The sequence below is a fragment of the Sciurus carolinensis genome, chromosome 18 (assembly GCF_902686445.1).
Source record: "Sciurus carolinensis chromosome 18, mSciCar1.2, whole genome shotgun sequence".
In the NCBI taxonomy this organism is placed as follows: domain Eukaryota; kingdom Metazoa; phylum Chordata; class Mammalia; order Rodentia; family Sciuridae; genus Sciurus; species Sciurus carolinensis.
In genome coordinates, this window is record NC_062230.1 from 16533252 (window position 1) to 16543914 (window position 10663).

The following is a 10663-nucleotide window of genomic DNA, read 5'->3' on the forward strand; positions in this document are numbered from 1 at the left end:
CCTTATGATCAAATTCTCTAGCATAGGAATATAATCATTTGTTTCCAAAAAAAGTACTTTGTATTTCAGTTAAACAGGGCAAAGCTGTCACCCTAATTAACAGGCAAATGAGAGATCTCTTATAAGTTAAATATTCATAGCCAAAAAAGAGATACTTACTGAAAATTTGCACTAATGTCTAAAATCTCATTTGTAAATAAACTCATCATTAAGTTCATAATTAAACTACTTTAAAAATAAAGGTGACTGATGAATGCTGCACATGTCATATGAATCATATGCTGAATTACAGTGTCAATAGTCATAGGTGCTACTAAAAAATACACTTGATTCATGCTACAAGAGAAAGAATTGAGACACTTAAGTTCACATTTCAGAATTCCTGAGTCTTATCAGAGAAAAACATGTACCAAAACAAAACAAAACAAAATAAACTTACCTATAGTAAGGTAAATAACACAAATCTGGGCATTAAATTAATATTATGTTTATAGTTCTAAAGTTGAAGACTATGGGGACAATTATGTAAGTACTTCAATGGAACTATAAAGATGATTTTAAAGCTTGATTTTTTAAAAAGGCTAAACAAGTTCACCTGAATGACATCTTCAATGATGGCAAGCCCATCATTTGAAAGGAATAATATTTTTATTTCAAAGCCTAATCACTAATATAAAAATGGAAAAAGTTTAATAAAATGTTTTAGTAAGATTGCAATGGAACAGCCCTTTTATGGAAGATCTAAGGAGGGTAAAGCCAATGTAATCAAATTAGAACATGAGTTCTAATTTTCAGTCACCACCCACTAAATAATTTCCCTTTTGCTTTGCATATTACACAGTGAAAATAAAAAGATTATTTTAAGAGCACTTCAGTCCCACAATGTAGGATTTAAGCTTGTATGAAAAGGTATAAATGACCCTGCAATTATGTGATGCTTGCAAAAAATACATTCAACTGAAAGTTAATGTCTGTTTTCTAACACAGAAGAGGGAAACAAAGTGGTCCCACTTAACACGACAAAACAAAACAAAAACACTGTTTATTCCTTCTGAAGACTATCTAAGCAAAGAACATCCAATAATATTACACATTTAAGACTACATATTTTAACTCAGCTTTATAAGTAAGGAAGATGTGTACTTTATAAATAGACACTAAGCAGAAAAAATATTTGGGTTATTTCTCTGTTCATAAGTACCCAGAAATAAAATAATTAAAAAACACTAAGGTGCAGACCTATAGGCCATTACAGGCATGATAAAGAGGTGCAGCCAAAATTGCATCTACATTTATTTTACACTTATATATCCAGAAAATGATTCTTGCTTTAAAAAAAGACTGTGAAATTAAAAACTAGTCAATTTTATTTGTGCCATAATACAAATAGAACTTGTCTCTGCCCATTAGTGAAGTGACTGCTAGACCTTGGACAGCATGCTAGGCTCTTGACAATCATACATTTCTTTAGACTCATACAATATTGATTCCACCTCCAGAAAATGTTAGGGTCCTCTTGCTGTAGAATGAAGAGCCACTTGTATTTGGTTGATTGCCTTTAACCACAGAGGTTTTCAGTTACATTTCGCAAGCTACAATAGCTGCATTCAATTCCACTTGAGCTCCGTGAACTACATAAAATATGAGGCCTATCCTTATAATAATCTGTAAACAAAAACCAAAATATCCACTACCACTCTGTTCTGCAATGACATCTTCCATTATCTTCAGGGCGGTGACCAAGTAAGAATCAGAAGTTGTGTAGGAAACAGTCCAACTGAAGATGCCATCAGATAGCTGAGTAATGAGAGATCAGTAATTGAAAACAAACACTGCATTCTGAAGCCCAAAAGGTGTGGGGGTCAATCTGGCCACCGCCACCATCCTGAGACCGCTTCCTCCCTCCACCACGCGAATAACGGCGCTCAGCTTCTTGCTGCTCTGGATCTTGGAGGCCAGCCAGGTGGTGAGCAGCCGCTTGCAGACCACATGGGCGATGAAGGTGCAGATGAGGACGCCCACCACCATCAGACCCATGCCTAGCAGGAAGCCATACAGGTAGCCGGCAGCTACTTTGAGCATGATGTACCCCCGACCGCAGGGGAACGAGACCACCATGATGCTCAAAACGAAGAGCAGGACCCCCAGCAGCGAGTCAAGGCTCTCCACCCAGAGCAGAAGGTGCTGCAGGTAGTAGCGGACCAGGGACAGAGAAGCGAAGCACAGGGTGGCCAGCACGCGGACCAGCACAGGGCTCCCGCAGCACCAGGTGCTGCCTAGGCAGCAGCAGTGCCTATTTCTCACCTCAGCCACTGCGACCACCACTCCACCACCGCCACTGCTCCCGGAGCCGCCTGCTGAATAGAGATGTTTGCCATATATTTTTTTGAATTTATTTTAATTTTTATTATTAAATATTACTTCAATTTTAAATACTTATGAGCACAGTGGGATGATTCAATGCATCTGTATAATATATGATAACCAAAGGTGGTTAGCATTTCTATCCCCTTAAAATTTTTAAAAATTCAATTAATATATAATTGTGTTTATTCTTAAATGTTTCAAAGAAGATTATTTTTCTAGTTGTTTTAGAAAACATATTACTTCATAAATCACCCAAATATCTTAGCTGGAATATGTATTTAGATAATTTACCTGTTTTACTTTGGTGCCCTGTTAAGAAAGGTAGCCTTTCTCTCAGAGAAAATAAAAAAAATAAAAACAACAATCTATTTTTTCCAGTAATTGTTTAATTTCACTATATAAGCTATCGTACTTAATATAATTGGGATTTTTTGGAGTTTGGTGTGAGTTGTAGAGTCCGATTTTCTTCTCCTTTCTCATTGGGCTCTCCCTTGGTCCTGGGTGTGCTTGTTAATTACAAACTATGTAACTTCCTTGTGTCTGGCTTTCTAAATTTATGCATACCAAGTCCAGGTCCTATGTTATGCTCCTTGGACCTCCTTGTGTCTCTCATTGGAAAATCACACTCATGTACAGCAGCAATTTATAGTGGATGTGGAGATGAGCATGAGTGAGTATTTTCCTCTCCTGTTTGGATAACTAGTAGGCAGCACGAGGTTAGTGTGCCTTGATGGGCAGTGCATGGAGGTGACATTTGCAGAATCCAGAATGTGGGATATCCACAGCACAAACAAGCCACTCCCTTCATGAGCAAGTATCATTAAAAAAGTGAATGGGATAATGCAAATTAAAGTCCACTTTTCAAATTCTATAGGTGGACTTCCCTCAGTTTCTTATTTTTAAATACATGTGTACTATAATCACAGTTTTACCAGATGTCAGGTTGTATCATTGTGAGAGTTGTTTTAGATTTGCTGAAAACACAGTAACTGTCCACAAGTCCCTTATCGTTAGCTACTTGCACTGATGCATTCACTGACACAAGAACACCATGCATGCAGAGGTTTGCTTTATCATGCAAATGAGCTATGAGTAAAATATGATAATAACTACAGGATTACCCAGGGAAATATCTGCTTTATGGTACTCATATCTAAAGTATTTGAATTTTGAATGTTTTGGTAACTTTGAAATGTGATTATTTCAAAGTTTCCTGTTTGAATCCTGATGCATGGAGATTCACCACTGTTGTAGGCAGCTTTTTCACTGCACTAACTAACAGATATGAATAGAACAATTTTAGGGGAGGAAAAGTTTATTTGTGGGCTCACAGTTTCAGAGTTCTCAGTCCATATACAGCAGGTTCTATTCCTTGTGGCTCAAGTTGAGGCAGAACCTCATGGCAGAAGGGTGTGGCACAGGGAAGCAGCTCACATGATGATCAGAAAGCAGAAAGACTCCACTTGCCAGATACAAATATATACCCCAAAGCCACGCCTCTAGTGTCCATCTCCTGCAGCCACACCCTGCCTGTCTTCAGTTTACACTGAGACCCTATCAGAGGATTAATTCATTGATTGGGTTGAGGTTCTCATAAACCAATCATTTCTCTTCTGAATCTTATTGCATTGTTTCACACGTGAGCTTTTGGGGACACCTAACATCCAAACTCTCACAACCATGATATGCCCTCCCTTCATGTTTTAATTAAGACCATGAAAAGTTTGTGATGAATCAAAGTTTTGTGTTTAGATATTTACACAGAGTAATTAAGCACAATTAAAATCCTTGTTATATTCTGACTTGTCACAAGGAAACATAACACATTTATTCACCTCTTTTTAAGTGATTTCCAGATACTAAAACTCTTTATATAAATATATTAATTTCTTGGTGAATTTATAATTAATAAATATGAAAGTAATGATGCATTTTTATGAAAATAATTTCTATTTTTTAAAGGCATTTGTCTTCTGTATAAATGTGTCATCCACATTTGGTGAGCATTCCTATGATTTTCGTGTTGAACCCAATGATATTCATGTCAGTCAAATGAAATGCAGATACCTTTTGTGTTGCCTTTTTTTTCACTTTGAGTGTGCTGAGGTAATTTGAAGCATTCCACAGTTGTCTCCACTCAGGCGCACAGTGTTCTCTGAGGTGAAATTCCCCCTTGATATCATTCAAGATAATGCATCATTCAGAGAGAACAAAATGCTTGTGTACATGCCCTTGAATGTTGTTACTTGACTTTGTTTGTTCCATGAATCAGTGGGGGCAGCTGCACACTGTGTGCTCAGAGGACATCTCTTCACCTGGACACCCCACTCCTGCTACAGCCAGCTGGAAGGTTGTATTCAGTTATTTTCCCAGTCTCTGTGAACCAACAACTCACCAGCAGAAGAGTAGCTGTACAATGGATCTTTCTAAATGTGCAATGTGAAACTCATGACTTTGCAACATCTCAGTACTTAAATTTAGAATCTTCTGTTATTTGTAAGCTCTTGCAGTGAGGATGGTTCTATTTCATAGAAAAAGTACCTTCCTACTTGACTGCATCTGAAAGGGCTACAGAAATCTTTCCAATTGCATTACCACAGTGTTAGTGAAAGAACAAATTCAGCATTACTTTTAATATTTTATTCAATAAATTGGTTCTTTTAGTTTTCAATAAAAATGAGTAATTTCATTCTAATAAAGATAGATTAGATGATTATGAAAAACTTAGTCATGAATACAACTAATTGTTATCTAGAAATTCCCAGAAAAAAATCATTTATGAAAATGCCAAGTTATTGTCTAATCCCATGTGCATTCCTCTACATGAAAACCTGAGGAAAGGAATCTATTTTAGGTGACTTCCATCAACATACTTACATTTTGCTTCATTGCTTTTTTTCTATGTCCTATCCTTTCAGAAATCAAATCTTTTTAAAAATTGTCCCTTTGATTTAATTGTTTCTTTATGATATTCTTCCATATGCTTACCTATAACCATAATTCATCATTCAACATACAAGTTAAGGTATATGACTCAGGTATTCAATAGATCAATTAATCAACAGATCAAGTTTTCTCATTATCATAATGAATTTTCTCATACCATATGAGTAGGTGACTTAGAGATCATTTACATTTTAAGTTAATGCACATTAATTTGCTAATAAAAAATTCAAATATATAAATTTTGAAATTAAATACTTTTGTAAACAAAGAGGAAGAAAGAAGGGAAGAAAGAAGTGGAGAGTGATGGAGGTGATGATAGGAGAGTGAAGTGGAAGAAAGTAATAAAGCAATACCAATAAAGTGGTCCAAATAATTGGAATGGGTGATGACATTGAATTCAAAGATCAGGTCTGTCGGAACTTTGTCCCAGCTATGGCCCTAAAAGACTTCATATGTAAATTGGTTTTTCTTTCCAGTTGGAGATCATAATCTCATTTCGTGACTCAGTCAAGTAAGTTTCCATAACAAAAATTCATGTCAAATCAGAGACCACAGCTGACTGTGAGATTACAGGTGTGAGTCACATTCAGTAGAAAATCCAGCTTTGTAATAACCATGCATGTTGTATGAGCTGCCACTCAGTTATCATGTAAACAGTGCCCAGTTGTATCCTGTGGTGCACAGAGAGGACAGTGGTGGCATTGGGAAATCTAAAATGTGGGACAACTCCACACAGTCTAATAATTAACCACAAAAGAAAGACATACCTTGATCTCAGGAAGTGTTATGAAGATAATTCACTTTCTTTAATCAAAGAATTATTTAACAATTTAAAAATATCTGTTATGTTTTAACATACTTTACATGTGGACAATATTTGAGCTAGATTAGCAACAATCTCAATTTTTTGATGGTTGAAACTGAGACTTAGATTGTATTAAATAATTCATTCCAGGACATATAATAATAAGTGCAGGAAAAACTATTACAACTAAATCTTGATTCAAAATCCCACTTTTACCTGACACAAGTACAATTAAAGATGTATCTAATCATGTCTGCTCTGTATGAGTAAGATATAAAGGTTCTCTGTTTAAAGAACACAGGCAGTTATAGAATCCAGACATCTAACAATACATGAGTCATCCTTCAGAACATGAAGTATAATAATGCAGCAAATCTCTGGAACAGAATGAGAGTGACCATGACCTCCTCATTCCAGGACATGGAGAAAGCTCCCAGAAGCCTGGCAGCAATGAGCAGGTGGGGAATGGGGTTGTGCTTCAGCTGGGAGGATTCCAGAGGCCTCTGGTGAAATGACAGAGCAGGAAAGGTAAGGGGCATGTGGGAAGATATCTGAGAGAAGGTACACCTATGTGAAGAATCCAGCATTTATCCTCCACAGAAGACTTGTGACTGGTACTTGCTTCACATTAGCACTTTTCTTTTTTAATGTGATTAATTGGAAACTGCAGCACCACTAAGGAAAGAGCTGTTGGATGAATGGCAACAGAGCATCCCACCATTTCATTAGTGTCCAGGTAGTTAGCTGTTTTCATACTATTTGTCAATCCTGTTGCCATTCTTTTTATTTTTATGCTTTATGTGTATGAAATCTATCATTATAATAGGTACCCATTGGTTTCCCTACTGTTCAAGCATGTGTCTGTTCTGATCATCCACTGTTCATCAAATATTTAAATGCAAATACATTGGGTTATGGAACATGTCACTGCTGAAACTTTGACATGAGAATATATTTGCCACTTATTCCTTACTAGCAACTCCCATCCTACCCACAGTATAAACAGCCAGAAGATGAGTTTATGAGATTTAGATGCACAGATATTTGGAAGACAAATTATATCATTGAATCATTTGGGTACACAGTACCCAATGCTATTAAAAGGTGGATTGACATAATAAAAACTTCAGCAGTTTGGTAAAGCCTTTTGGTTTACTGTAAAGAGAAGTTCTGACTTACCTACTAGAGAAGTCTGCAGGCTGCTTCTTGAAGGGATATGCTCACCAGGGTGAGGAACATGGGACTTCTGTTGTGAGCAGCTTCTTTAGGTCTGAGCACAGACTTTCCTTTGAGGCAGAGGTGCACATTGATATGTGAGCCCACAGCAGGCAGGTGAACATGCACATGGAGACCACCCTCCTTGTCTTCATCACCAAGAGAAACCACCTACTCGAACATTCTCTATGTCCTCCTGTGTTCTTAAAGATGGGTGAACAGTGTCTCAGAGGAGTGTGAGTTAGTAATACTGGTGGGGATACTATGTGTAAATTCTGTAGGGGTACCAGCAGTGAGAAAAATATCTGAAAAAAAAAATCAGTCTAGGAGCCTTAGCTTTCACTGACCACCAAGGTCCTGCTTATGCGCACATCTAGCGTGCTGTCTCCATGCCTACTGATGTCATTTTAACAGGCCACTAACAGAATTTTGCTTCCTTGCAGACATCCCAGTCATGACAACATGGGAATCCTGCAGAGATGGAGCCCAGGAAGTCCATGGGAACCTCTCTGATTCACTGGTCAGTCTCCACCCAAAGTGTTGGTGAGACAAACTCCCTTCCATTCAGCTGCCCTGGACAAGAAGCCCTTGCTCAAAATACAGCAAATATGGAAAAATCAACTAAGGCTTCACCTGATATAGGAATTATTAAAGAAGACAAGTGTAATTAGATCAGCTTACAATAACAGGAGTCACCATTTTTTTCTGAAACCTCCATATATAATATGAATAATGTTCTCATCTGGGCTTGGGAGAGCCTGCTTATAAAATCCATAATTCAAAGCAACAGCTGTCATGTCATTCACAAGTCTTAAGCAGTTTAGGCCAACAATCTGTGCAGCATCTAATACAGATCACCTCTCAGCATCTGTGAAGAAGGAGGGGACTGAAATGACACAATCCGTGACTGGTTTTTTTGAGGTCGTTTTCAGCAGTTTCCTTTAACTTAGTCAACAACATAGCTGTTATCTGTTCAACACTAAATAGATGTTCCTCATCCATGTACATTACCTTTATTCCAACTCCACCATTTTTCTTTGGAACCAAATCATAACTTAAGTTTTCCTTCTCCTTTTGAATGAAGGGGTCATTGAAAGTTTGACTACGAAATCTCTTGAAGTTAGATACCATACTGTGTGCGTGAGTGATTTGCTGGTTTTTGGCTGCAACTCCAATCGTTCTGTTGTTTGATCCAAATGATACGACTGATGGGGTGCACCAGTCCCTGAACTCATTGGCGATGGCCTCGATGCCCCCGGCTGGGACACAGCGATGTAGCAGTGCTGCGAGCCACGTCTAGTCCCACCACGGACATGGCCGCCTCTGCCTCAGGTCTGGGTCTGCATCCTCCTGCCGCCTGTGCACTGCTCCTTCTGGGCTGCCGCCGCCACTGCCTCCTCTTGCTCCTGCTGGAGGAGCCGACTGCGCTTCTGTCACTGGGACCAACACTCGGCTGGACGGAGGCCTCTGGCTACTGGGGAACAGCGGCGCTGGCAGAAGAGACGCCCTGGGAGAACGCGGCACTTGGCCACCGTAGGTCGCTGCACAGCTTGGGTTGACTCTATGACTATCCCTTCTATTTTTATGAAATGGACTATTTAGTGAGATTCTTTCTATTAAGTAACCAGGATGGGCAATTGTTCTGGTATTCACATTTGCACTCAGTGTGTATCTTCTGCTGTTTCCAGTATCAGGAAATATTTGAGAAAAGATACTAAACCCTATTTACTTTGATCACTTTAGAGTATAGCCACTTATGAATAAAACTTAAAGAAACAACAACAACAGGAAATTGTTGAAAATGTTCTCCACAGTTTCTCTAATATTGGCATAAAATTGTAGTAATGTTCTGGAACAGGTTGAGGAATTAGTAACTAAAGATAGTAAATTACTATTATATTATGTAGGGCCTGAAAAAGGGTGGGGAAATATTGGGGAAAAATAAATAAAAAAGATAAATAGAAACAAACAATATAAAAATAAAAAGAAGGAAAATATGCATGTGGAATGGATTGAGACAGGAGCAGGTTATGCAGGAGGGGAAAGAGGAATCGAGGAGCTAGTGAAAACAAAGTAGAATGATTCCAGTTCATGTTTTAAAACACTAGGAAAAATACAGTCAAAAGGGTTGAGAGTGTAATATCAAATGATGAGAACATCCATCAATTCAAAATGAAAAGTAATATATGCAAGATGAAAACTGGCATTAACAGATTTCTTATTGACTCTTTCTGGTTTGAATTTTATCAGGATTGGGGACCTATAAAGGAAGCCCTCAACTATTCTGCTTTCCTTCTATGTCTCCCTGAGTGTGAAGGTAATGACTACAACAACCTGTCATGCCACTCTGGGAGACCCTTCAGTCCTCGATGTCTAGGTTCCCTCTAGTTTTTTAAGGGAGTTAGAGGAGCTGTTCCCTAATTTTTCTGGGACTTAGAAACCTAGTCATTCACTTTAGGGGGTTCTAGTCTTGTGTTCCCTTTGAAGAATAGTGCCATGTATCCAACACTATAAAATCTATGTTACCTACCCTCTGTGTATTTTGGAGTGTGTGTGGTTCAGAGATCTGAAATAGAGGCATCGTAGTTTGTGGCATTAGGTGGCCATAGCAGTGGAGAAGGGCTTCGTCCCTCTCTGGAGTGTGTAGGTTGCTGGTCATTGGCTCCCATGAAGGCTCACTGGTTGTTGACTGATGTCTGTGGGGTTCTCCTCTCTAAGCTTCTTTGTGAGGTGTACAGTTCTGCATGTGCAAGGTTATCCACTGCTTGCCTGGACTTATCCATAGGAATTGTCTTTTGTGTGTCTATGCATCTGAGTGAGAATTGAGCTCTCAAGTCTAAGTGCACAGATGTGGATCCTAGCAGAAGTTCTGGGGCCCAGATGCTCCTTTCCTGGTTGTTATGGATTCTCTCCAGCAGGTTTGTGTCCATTGGTCTAGGGGCCTGAGCCTGCCTGCTTGTAGGGTGCTGTGCCGTTTGATCTCTCATCCTGTTGGGTGTAGGGGCACAAGACACTGGGCTCAGGACTGTTGCACAGGCTGCTGTGGGGTGTCCACTGTAGTTTTACCCTTGACTGGAAGTGAGTAGGAAGTCCATTCTGGATATTTATTTATTAACAGATTAGTGATGGCATATATCTCTTCACATATTTTCTCTTCATGGTAGTATCCTATGAGGTAAAAATGCTTTTTGTTTTTGATAAAAATATTTTTCTGTGTTATTTGTACTTTTGGTGTCATATTCAAGAAATCACTGCCAATTTCCATATCATAAATGTTTCCCTTGTTTTCATTCAGTACTTTTATAATTTTAATTTCTATATGTAGATTTT

At 38.5% G+C, this 10663-nt stretch overlaps 1 pseudogene; it reads right to left on the bottom strand.

Annotated features, from left to right (window-relative positions):
- Positions 1 to 1473: 1473 nt before the first annotated feature.
- On the bottom strand, positions 1474 to 8648 carry LOC124970683 (transmembrane protein 64-like; annotated as a pseudogene).
- Positions 8649 to 10663: the final 2015 nt, after the last annotated feature.